Source organism: Lutjanus erythropterus, unplaced genomic scaffold, assembly GCF_056507025.1.
Source record: "Lutjanus erythropterus isolate fLutEry1 unplaced genomic scaffold, fLutEry1.hap2 Scaffold_157, whole genome shotgun sequence".
NCBI lineage: Eukaryota > Metazoa > Chordata > Actinopteri > Lutjaniformes > Lutjanidae > Lutjanus > Lutjanus erythropterus.
The window spans coordinates 533135-545531 of NW_028146634.1; the positions used below are offsets into that span (position 1 = coordinate 533135).

Sequence of the window (12397 nt, forward strand, 5' to 3'; positions counted from 1 at the left end):
GGTCTAATAAATTTGTTTAGCACTGTATATGCAGTGGTGGACAAAGTACTCAACCGCAGTACATGAGTCAAAGCATAGATATTCCTGGTCAAATATTACTCAACTACAAGTGAAAGTTGCTCAGTCAAAATTTTACTCGAGTTAAAGTACTAGAGTACTTGTTTTTAAAATATTTAAGTATTCAGAAGTACACGCTTTTAAAAATACTCTCTAATGATGCACTGACTTGCTTGTAGAACCACGATGAAAGACCTATAGAAATACCTATAAAAACTTCAGCATAGAAATACAGTCAAAAATAAAAAGGACAGCTATTGTCATTTTCTGACATAAAGTAAAAAAGTATAGAAAATTAGATTGAAACCAACCGTAAGGAGTTCTCCAAGTCTGTTAAATAACTGATTTCTTTCTGGCCCCTAGAGGCAGTATATACATTAATTATGTGTTTTTTTCACCCCAATAAAACAATCCAACATTAAAAGCCTACCTGAAATTATTTCTCTTTTTCTAATGATAATAACATCTTGAGATTTAATTTTGCCGTCACCATTACCGAGTTTGTTTGAATGAAAGAGGGAGAGTTTGTTTGTGCTTGTTACAGAGCATGCCTGGATGACATGCTTCTGCTTTTACATCAATCCCAGTTGAGAGCGGGTACTGTAATTGGTTTCCTCTGTAAGGATCACAGCATGTGGCCAGTCGTATTTTAGAAAAGAAGAAACAGCAACAGCTGACTTCAAAGCTATGCTTAGACTAAAAGTAACGGAAATGTAGTGGTGTCAAGACTACAATATTTGTCTTTGAAATGTAAATGGAGTGTAAGTCGTATTTGCAGTGTGCAGGATTTATGTAGGCTCTGCTAGTGTCTCTAAAGACTGGACGGTTTGTAGACTGCTCAGCAGTGCAGTCAAGAGTACAATTCATCGATAGGTGTGTTCTGAACATGTCATCTGCCTCCTTGAACCTGCTGTAAGTGCCAGTGGGTAATGGGTACTTGCTTCTGATAGCAGTGATGATCCAGCTTGGCAGCACTCTTCTGTTACCACAACCAAGACATTCTCCTCTGACAGCCCACTCCAGCACCACATGATGGGCCGCAAGTCTGTGCTGGCTGGACGAGAGGAAAGGGTCAAGATGATTTTGAAATTTCTGAGGGCAAACTAATATATGCAACAGTAAATGCGCATCTTTCAGACAATTCTAGGCACAGATATTACATGCATGAAGACATTTATACTTACTCAATGGATAGTTGACCATTTGGTCCCTGTGGTTTTGGTTGCCTCCTCCAATTTATTTTGGGCACATGAAAGAAGGTATCCAGCACTGTCCTGCTGATCAGAGGGTGGGAATACTGTAAGATGGTGTGGTGTAAAATCTGAAAATTAAGACAAACCCCATGACCAAGATTGTTTTTGTGGTGTTTTAATAGAACTCTGCAAAGGATCAGTACACAGTCACACACAAAGTGTAAAAGGAACTGATAACGAGTCAAGAATGTAAATCTGTCTTACAGGGTTAGGAGATGAAGGAGGTTGGGTCAGGATGGACCTGAACTGCTTATCGGGAGAGTCGGGATGTGATCGTGTTATCAGAAGCTTCCAAAGAAAGAACAACTGTGTGTTGGACGAGTAACCAGTTAGTGCCACTAACTTTTGTATAAGTTATAATAACTGAAATCTCAATTCAGAGTTGCAGTGAAAAGACGGGACAGATGCTGCTGTGTACAGTGCATCTCTGCCAAGAGTGGCTGATTTAAATGCCGTCACATCGCCTTGAGTGAAATCCAGACCGTAACTTTTTTTCACTGATGTAACTATGCTATCACCAAAGAAACGGATCATAAAACTGTGATGTTCATTGAAACTTTGGTGATATCAGCTGTCTTAACTTCTACACAGCTCCTCTCTACTCACTGGTGATGATTGATTGATCATGACTTCTAACCAATCAGATGTGCTGTGCTGTAGGTGGGACATTGAGCCAGACTACAGAGCGTAGTGTATTATACTGTACAGTATATAATGATCTAATATATGTATAGTATATACATAGTACAGCACTGTATAAGTTTGAAGTTTTTAATATTATTATCATTATCATTACTATTATCATTATTACATTGGATAACTATGGTGATAATTACAGACAGATCAAAGACAAGTGCATTTTTAAAATAATTTAACCCTAATCCCACCACTTTTTTCTTTTTTGCTGATCCGAAAAATGATCCGATCCGTGACTCAAAACCATGATCTGAAGCGTGAGTTTTTTGATGCGTTGCACCCCTAATATGAACACATAAATGTCAAAATCCAGATTGTCAACAGGATCAGGAATGCTTTCACCATTGCATGGTGGGAGCCAATCAGGAGTTCTTAACTGTGTCATCTGATGGAAAACAGTTTTTTTTTTCAACTGTAGGGAATGAACTCACAAAAAGAAAGCACACACTGAACCTCGCAGGCCACACCATCCAGGGTGTCTGAATGCATGCCATGGCTGTTGTTGGAGTTCCATCTCTGATCCCATTATGGTGACATTGAGGTTCACTCAGCACGTCACTTAGTTGGAGCTGTGGAAGTTCTCGTTGGACAGTATGCCAATACTGTTACCTCGTCTTCTCGTCCTCGCGATGTGATGACCTGTTCTGTCATAGTGGGACCCTTTTGCAGTGGCTGGCATGGATTCAGGTGACTCTTTCGGCAAACTTTACTGTTGTCTGTGTGGTCAGCAGCACCTGGAATGGACCCGTCCACCACTTAGAGCATCAAGTCTTCCACCTCAGGTCTCTCACCACTACCCAGTCACCAGGCTGCAGGTCATGAAGAGGTCCTGTGGCTGGAGCTGGTAGCACTTCCTTTACCTGGTGGTGAATGTTAAATAAAACAGCTGTACGAGTGGAGGGTGTTTGAGGGTCATCATATGGAAAGAATTCAGACAGTTAATTCTGGGCATGCTGCGGCCTTGGCTGCTGCTGGTGTTCTCCTGTGAAACTTGGTCATTGTTAGTGTGAGCATGACATTTACACACAGCAACCTGTTTTGGGAGCAGAACAGCATCCAGCAGTTGTAAAACAAGAGTGTGATGTGCTATAGGTTTGCCAGATGATGTGAAGCAGGAAGTGATTTGGCATTGACTGTATCATGTGGAAAGGGTACTAGAAATCTGTATTCAACTACAAGTACTGTTACATTGCTAAAACATTACTCAATTACAAGTAAAAGTACTGGCGTTAGAAAAATACTTCAGTAAAAGTACAAAGTATTTGTCTGAAAAACTACTAGAGTATTAGTTACTTTCAACCGTTGATGTCACTGTCACCTCTCCAAACTAGGGTTGCAAATTTTCTGTATTTTCTGGAACCAATCGTTAAAAATGTTAACAACTGATTAATCATTAATAATATAAGATTATTAGTAAAGACACATAACACATTTTATTTCCTATTTTTTTCTTATTTTCTTTTTTTTCTCTTTTTAAGTTAAAGTTTAAGTTTCCTTATTTAACAAATGGCTCTGCAGACAAAACAATATAAAATGAGGTTCAGTTACTACCAAAACTATTGATTAAACATCAATGAATACATTTCTAATTGTGTAAATTCTAAATGGCAATTAATTGACTAATGATTAATCATTAACACCCTTATCAGTTGCTGCCACACCATTTTGTTTTGTTTTTCAGTTCTATGTCTTTTCATTGGCTCGTCCGTGATCAGATCACCTGATTGGCCTCAAAAATGCAGATGAAAGCTTTGGATATTAATTCAAATTGTACTCAGTACTCAACTGTGATTTTGAAAGTAACTAAGTAGATTACATGGTGAAATCAATACTTAAGTACATGTAAAATTACAGACTTGAAAATTTACTCATAAAATTACAATTACCCCCAAAAAACTGAGGTTAACTTAACTGCAGTAATTTGAGTATTTGTAATTAGTTACTTCCACCCCTGGTTACCACAGCAAAACCAACTTGATTTATTTTTTCCTGTGTCAGGGTTGCGTGATGCTGAGCCATCAACAAACAGTTCAAAATCTGGATTTTGCAATGCTGTTTCTTGCAAATCTGGTCTTGGGGAACAAATTTCAGTTATTGTAACAACATAGTTGTGTTCTCCTCCATCACCTTCTGTGGGGAAAAGAGTTGCAGGGTTAAGGACATTGTATCTATTCACAGTGATATCAGGGATTTCAAATAGAACAGTGTTATAAAAGAGCAATCTTGCTGCTGAAAGATAAGATGTTTTCTGCTAAAGCAAAATAAATGAAACAACATGTGGAACGAGCAGAGTTAGTTTACAGTCACCTTAAAAAGTAGGAATTCCTGTAGCTAAAGCGTCAAGTTTAGCTGAAATGTAGGCTACAGGTCTCTGTCTGTCTCCGTGGTCCTGGAGTAACACTCAACACTCTTTGTCTACAGTCTGAGCGAAAGGTCGGTTTGGATCTGGTAACCCAAGAGTTGGAGTCGTCAGAGTCTTCCGAAGGACAAGTTTTAAGTCAACAAATGTTTACCCTGCATCAGCAGTCCATGTCACTTTACTATGTGCTTCTAGGCCTCACCCAGGTGCGATTGCACTCAGGGGTACGGTGGCCGACAAGTGCAAACGCGCTGCATATACAGACAGGCGTTGCAAATACAGAAACGCGCTGCATATAAGAAAACAGATGCAAAAGGAAAACGCTGCAAATACAGAAACGCGCTGCATAAACAGAAACGTGCTGCAAATACAGAAACGCGCTGCATATAGGAAAACAGATGCAAAACGAAATCGCTGCAAATACAGAAACGCGCTGCATATAAGAAAACAGATGCAAAAGGAAAACGCTGCAAATACAGAAACGCGCTGCATAAACAGAAACGTGCTGCAAATACAGAAACGCGCTGCATAAACAGAAACGTGCTGCAAATACAGAAACGCGCTGCATATAGGAAAACAGATGCAAAACGAAAACGCTGCAAATACAGAAACGCGCTGCAAATGAGAAAACAAATGCAAAAAGAAAACGCCGCATATACAGAAACGTGCTGCAAATGAGAAAACAAATGCAAAACGAAAACGCCGCATATACAGTCACACAACGGAAGTGCTCCAGGCCTCTAGGGGCAGTGCTGAGCTTTCCCCCCGAGAGACAGACAACGGACGAATCAACCTGCGGAGGAGAGGAATAGGCCTACGTGAAAATATTATGGCACATATTGCTAGATAAAATCCTTACTGTCTGTTATGTATTATGCACTCCCTGTACTTTACTGTTGTTTTATGTATGAGTGTTGTCATGTTGCTTATATAATGTCATGTTTCTTTGTATGTCTTCAACATGACAATAAAGTTTGTTTAAAAAAATAATAAAATAAAATAAAATAAAAATCCCGAAAGGGGAAACGTAATTATGAAGAATAAACATCCCGTAACTGTTTTTTAAACTAAAAAAAAAAAAAAGGAATAGGCCTATGTGAGAAGTAGAAAGTTATTGGTGAGAGGAAAATTGGAGGTGGGAGAGGCTACATGAAAAAGTACGGGTTTTTTTTTCTTTTTCTTTCTTTCTTTCTTTTTTCCACATGTTTTCCTCATCTTTTACTGTATTATGAAAGTGCAGCTGATTTACATTTTTACATTTTTGTTTGTTTGTCGGATTTACATTTTCTGATTTTTTGCCTCTCCCGCCTCCAATTTTCCTCTCACCAATAACTTTCTACTTCTCACGTAGGCCTGTTCCTCTCCTCCGCAGGTTGATTCGTCCGTTGTCTGTCTCTCGGGGGAAAGCTCAGCACTGTCCCTAGAGGCCTGGAGCACTTCCGTTGTGTGACTGTATATGCGGCGTTTTCGTTTTGCATTTGTTTTCTCATTTGCAGCGCGTTTCTGTATATGCGGCGTTTTCTTTTTGCATTTGTTTTCTCATTTGCAGCGCGTTTCTGTATTTGCAGCATTTTCGTTTTGCATCTGTTTTCCTATATGCAGCGCGTTTCTGTATTTGCAGCACGTTTCTGTTTATGCAGCGCGTTTCTGTATTTGCAGCGATTTCGTTTTGCATCTGTTTTCCTATATGCAGCGCGTTTCTGTATTTGCAGCACGTTTCTGTTTATGCAGCGCGTTTCTGTATTTGCAGCGATTTCGTTTTGCATCTGTTTTCCTATATGCAGCGCGTTTCTGTATTTGCAGCACGTTTCTGTTTATGCAGCGCGTTTCTGTATTTGCAGCGTTTTCCTTTTGCACCTGTTTTCTTATATGCAGCGCGTTTCTGTATTTGCAGCACCTATCTGTATATGCAGCGCGTTTGCACTTGTCGGCCACCGTACAGGGGGGCCTCGAGGACACCAGTGAAAACACCAGTGGGAATGAAGGGCCTGCAACAGGAACACAAAAGGCATAACTTGTTTCTTTATGATTGGGTTTGAAAATGTTTTAAAATGCTTTTACTCTTTTTTGGGAGAGGGATTTGCCCTCACATGTCATCACATGACCCAAAAATGTCACTTGTTGTTGGACAAACTGCAGTTTTGACGAGCTAGCTTTGTGACCTTCTTCATCCAAATGTTTCAAATGTGTCTTTTTCACACTGAGCTTGAGTTGGAACACAAATCATTTGATCATCAACATTGTAATCATGCACTTCCTTGTGACAGATTTAATGAGCTCAAACTGTGTTTTGAATTTCATACCTGATTTTTTGTTTTGTTTTGTTGGAATGATTACTGCCTTTAATCAAGTGATAAAGACTGGTGTAATACCGTCAGAGTGGATATTATGGTTGACAGGGCCTTTAATTAGATTTTGGTGTGATCACAATTGGTTGCATGCCTCTGATTAGACCAATATCATGTTTGCCTTGGGCCCACAGAGTTTTAGGGATCTTCTGAAAGGCTGGGGTGTTTGTGACGTCACATGTTTTACGCAAATAGGCAAATGTGTGTTGTGTGTCTGGTATCGGTTGAACAGATCTGAATGTGTGGACAACACAGGTGAATTTTTGTCGATAAACCTTCAAAACAGGATTATATTGAACATTAGGGTCAGATGTTGATTTCCATGATTCTGCACTGACACATTTTCTTACCCACAGATCCAAATCTTGCCATCTTTCTTTTCTGTATTTGGCAAGCGACACGTGTGGATATGAACCAAGACCATCAAACAGAAAGTTGGAATCTGAATCACTGAAGGAGAAATATGGTGACAATTCATCACTCGGCTTTGGTTTTGTCAATTTTGGTAGTTCCTGAGACAGCACATCTGTGTTTGTTCCAAAACATTCAACTTAACGTTAGCTTTTCTCTCAGGCGACCTTCTCTTAACCATCATTTTTCAAACTCTGCATCTTTCCCTTTGTGTGCGCAGTGCATGTGATTTCATGTAATCTGTCTCTGTGTTGTGTGTGAGTGTGTGTGCGTTGTCAGCGATAGCAGTAGTTACAGGAGTCACAGCTGATGTGCAGAGCTTCCATTCATACACATAAGGCAGTGTGTCAGGGCTATATGTCACAAATATGTAATTGTCAGAGAGACCCAGTTCACTTGTTTGAGTAACAATAATCCCCTCTGGTGTGAAAATAAGACAAATACCCAAAATACACAGTATATCAACAACAACAACAATTCAAATGCAAAAACAAATGTTTAAATTCGCCTGTGACATTATCAGTACATGATAATAGAGTTTTGTATTTCTCCAGATGTGTGTCACCTGATGCCCTTATAAATTTCCTGTATCTTCTGCTGACCTTTGGAGATGTTGGAAAAGTGTCGGATTAAATAACAGTTTGTTGAGTGTGTTGTATAAGAATCAACAAGGAATGTTACATCTTTGCCATGTACAAGGGATGTGTGTGAGTTGGCATGTTTGCATCAGCTAAATATTTAGTGCACGTATATTGTTTGTGTATTTGCTGTTTCCTCCTTCTCTTCTAATTGAGTTATCACATCATTTATCTGTGTGTGTGTGTGTGTGTGTGTGTGTGTGTGTGTGATCACCAGTCTGATGTGTAGGTTGTCTCTCATCGTGTGTCAGTGAGGTCAAAGTTAAAGATGCTGATTCCTCCCCTCCTGAGCTGCCGCCCCAAGTCAATCATCTTTTGAGTTGGATCAGTCTTTGGGTAGTTTTTGGCTCAATGTCCTCTTTTGCCAATGGAAACAAACATCTGGATCAGCCGTACGCAGACCTCCACAGAACGTCCTTGGAACATAGTCAATGCTGCCATGTTTAGATCTTTCTCTCTTTTTCTCTCTCTCTCTTTGAGGAGTCTTCAGCATGCACAGCGTGTCCTTTTATCAGGCTTAATTTGCCTGAGTCCCATGTTACACATGTCTGTTTCACCATTTGTGAAATGTCAAAACAGTCAGTTCAGTGACAACCTTTACACCTCAATCTGATAGTGATGGGAGGTGGGTTTAATGTCTGTTTAATGTCCTCCATAGTCCATGGTCTGCGGATCAAGATGAAATGTCCACCAGCCTCTGCTTTCTCCACCACAGGGAGATTGAGGGCTTTGTGTACGTTTCCCCCTGTGTCGGATCTCACTGGTGATAGTGAGATGAATGATTTGAAGATTTTCTGAACTTCAGACCAGACTTGGTGTGGGAAGGAGAGGCAGGGTTGCCCTGTAGACACTTTGTTGTTGTTTCCCCATTCAGAAGTTGTTGTAGATCAGATGTATCCGATTAGATGAGGGGAACAGGAGATGGAGGGAGGCCAGTAGATGAGGGGAGGTCAGTATTTTATGATGGTGTTGCCCTTGGGTGTGGTCCAACCGTCTCTCGTGGCATGTTACGGTGTCTCCTCGGCGGCGGCACACAGTTGAGGTTGGAATCCTGCATTTTTGACACATTGAGACACAGATGAGGTTTTGTCTGTCCCTGCCAGTTTTTCTGTCCCTCTTTTGTGCTTTGTCCTTCCATAAACTAAATGCTCTCCAATCTGCTGTGAACTTACTCTTACCTTTCTTATGTTCAGTATATACTTTTTTTCTTGCAATCCCTCAGTTTGTTCAGCTGTCTTATACTGAAACTTTCTGTGCTCAAAAAGTTACATTCAGTCACCCAAAAATTTATCTGTTTCACAAATGAATCACCATAGTTCACATTCATGTAATTTATGTTTGGAGCAGACAAATCCACATTATCCTGTTTATTTATTTATTTATTTTTTTGGTTTGATTTTTGCTGTTACAAATACCCATTTTTGGTAAACTGAAGAATAACGACAAAAAAATTAGAAGATAGTTGTGTCCTCAACTTATTTCCACGATTCAATAGAAAAGTATCAGAACTGATCAATATTAGTATGCTCAAAATAATATAATTGATTTCAATGCATTGCTGTTTCTTATTACAATTAACCAGTGATAATTTTTCCCATACAGTATTGTGGTCTTAGTAAACTCTTTTAAGTTGGACTCGTCAGTGCACCTCCAGGTTTCTACTAAACCTTGGTTAAAAACTGTCGGGACTCTTTCCCATCTCAACTCTTATATCTTGACATCTTTAGTAACCTGATTTTCCCCCCTTTTTTATTTTTCTAAAAATAAATTAAATAAATTTTTAGATTCTCACCAATCAGAATTGTTGAATCGCAGCGCTGAGTGAGTCTGGTCTCGGGTCTAAGGCCCTCCTTCTCACCCGTCTTTGTGGGGAGGTTGAGGTTGAAAGGAATATCTCCTCAGGGTGTGCACTACCACCGTCGACCCCGAGTCCAGAAACCCTCACACAAGCGATCCCACTTCTGACACCAAATTGTAAATTGAAAATCTGAAAATTCTGAAAAAGACCATGACCCCATGACCAAGATTGTCTTTGTGGTGTTTTAATCGAGCTTTGCAAAGGATCAGTACACAGTCACACTCAAAGTGTAAAAGGAACTGATAATCAAGTCAAGAATGTAAATCTGTCTTACAGGATTAGGAGATGAAGGAGGTTGGGTCAGGATGGACCTGAACTGCTTATCGGGAGAGTCGGGATGTGATTGTGTTATCAGAAGTTGTTCTTCCAAAGGGAAAACAGCTGTGTGTTCAAGGACCAGTAACCAGTTAGTGCCTGACAGAACATGAGAAATAACTAAGAGGAACAACAGTGACCAGTTTGGTGAATAATTTTCCCACCACAGCGTTGGGTAATTTCTATATCATCCCTGGACACATCAAGACCATAAATACTGGGCAACAGGTCCCACTCGTTACAACACAGACATTCTTCCTCTGTGGGCATAGAGTCACAGCATTCACAGGAGCACAACCAGTCTTCACAGATTCACAGACAAGCAGCAGCTGCTTCACCCTCGTCTGCCCGTTGCCCCTCTCTCTCTATCCTCATCCGCTCTTTGTTTGTAGGAACTCAAACTCCTCATCCGTATACTCAGGCTCAAACAAATACTGGCAGCCACTGAAATCAAAGGTCTCATCTACATTCTCCAAATCAGGTAAATATTTAGCCATGACACTTCAATCGGCCTAGTAAACTCTCACCTGTACTATGGGACAACCAACTGACTTTTACAAGTCATGGCTCCTCTGTTTTCTTCCAGTAACAAGCAAAGATCCCGTGAGATTTCGTCACACACAGCCCGGAGCAAGTGAAGAGTAAGAGAGCCGCTTCGCATGCTGTTGACAGAGATAAAACTGGCGATCTGAGCGGGTCTGTGGTGAAAAAAAAACATTTTCAATGCAAGAACTTGTACGGGACACATTTGTCCGATGCATACTGTTGTACTTATTTCGCAGCTGCCAGCTGCATCTGCCTTCCTCAATACTGGACCAATTTCAAAACAAGCTGTCTCCATCAAGGCCAAGGTTGAAAATTTCCAAAGTTGTCCTTTAATACTCACTCATAATTACACCATGTCTTGATGGAGACTACATTCTATGAAATTTTCTGACCATTCTATGACCATTATCACTGAAGGCTAAAACACACCGGGCCACGCTGCATCACTCTCGTCCAAGACAGTATGCTTGGAATATATCTCGACCTCAGCATCTCTGACCCCCCATCTTTGCCCTCAAGCTAGCGTGTGTTGTCAGACTGAGCTCCTGTCTGTGCAGGAGAGCAGAGACAGTGGTCTGAAGAAATGTCTGTGTGTTAAAGTGATAGTTCACCCAAAAATGAAATTTCACTCATGCCATTTACACCATGTTTTTAGCCTAAATGTCATCTGTAGCTTTTCAGGTCCAAATGCTCTGTAATCATGGTAATGGGGTCCTTTGATGAGAGGGTCCTGCAAGGACAGATGGACCACGCTCATTCCAGCCCAGGTGCCCCCCTCCCAAAGCAAAAAAGCTACGAAGATCTAGAGAGGGACAGCAGAGAGGAGGGAGGGATGGGGATCGTGTGTGAAGTGCCGACTGATAGAAAACTTTTTTGATGATAAATCCTGATGGTACTGAACAGATTGATGATTAAAATATCTGTCTGAAACAGATGCTCGGCTCCTCCATGAAATGTTTGTCACTTCACTGCATTATTCTGAAGCCTGCAATGTGTTTTGGCCTTTGGGAAAAAGTGTATAGTTTTTTTAAGGCTGCCTCAAGGGTTAAAGGTATATTTTTCAAGTGTTTAAAGTGTAATTCAAATGTAACTTTGTTAAATCAAATACATTAACCTAAATGACAAATATGCCCGGAATCCCTCAGAGGCACTGCATTTGGCATAAAAATACATGCTCAAATAATTACATGACAAACCCAAGTCCATCAGGCACAGATGAGCATACTGACCTGCTCAATTTAACATTAAGGCCAAAATGCACTAAAAACTTCAATAGTTAAGTCAATTGAAGCTTCTATGGCGCACTGCACTGTAGCGATACTAATTTCAAACAAGGTAAACTTCAAGCTCTCCTCACAGATCAACGATAAAGAAGGGCACTACTTAATGGTCAAAGGTTTAATTGACCACAAAGACGTTACATTATTGAATGTTTATAGACCACCAGGAAATAATAAACAGCAGATCAAAAAAGTTTTTAATCTTATATCTGGTGTGTGATATAGTGTTAGGTGTGTTGGTATGTGAGGGAGACTGGAATATCCAACTTTATCCCTCCATGGACTCCTCAAACAAAACAAAACAAAAAATAATAAGACCTGAAGCAGTATACATCAAAAAATTGCTTAAATAATATGCTATGCTAGATGTGTGGAGGGAGCTACACCCACTTGATAGATGCTTTACTTTTTTTCTCATGCTCATTCTGTATATTCAAGAATTGATTATTTTTTTAATGTTTAATTCAGATCACCACAGGATTACCAAATGTAACATTGGGGTAAGGGTATCTCTGATCATGCAGGGGTATATTTAACACTGCATTTTGACAGCAAGCCCAAAGACACATTGTGGAGATTTAACACTAATCTTCTGAATGATCCTCAATGTCAGAAATACATAAAGGGAGAATTTCA

General features: G+C 40.1%; 1 long non-coding RNA gene across 3 annotated transcripts; it reads right to left on the reverse strand.

The window, feature by feature from the left end:
- Positions 1-972: 972 nt before the first annotated feature.
- Positions 973-7315, reverse strand: LOC146304297 (uncharacterized). 3 transcript variants are annotated; one of them, XR_014769454.1, is made up of 4 exons: positions 7064-7315; positions 2616-2866; positions 1242-1331; positions 973-1111 (listed from the first exon to the last, which is right to left on the reverse strand). It is a non-coding gene; the product is annotated as an uncharacterized LOC146304297 (long non-coding RNA). The 3 variants fall into 3 exon arrangements; XR_014769453.1 differs by having other exon boundaries at positions 1242-1334; XR_014769455.1 differs by having other exon boundaries at positions 1242-1378.
- Positions 7316-12397: the final 5082 nt, after the last annotated feature.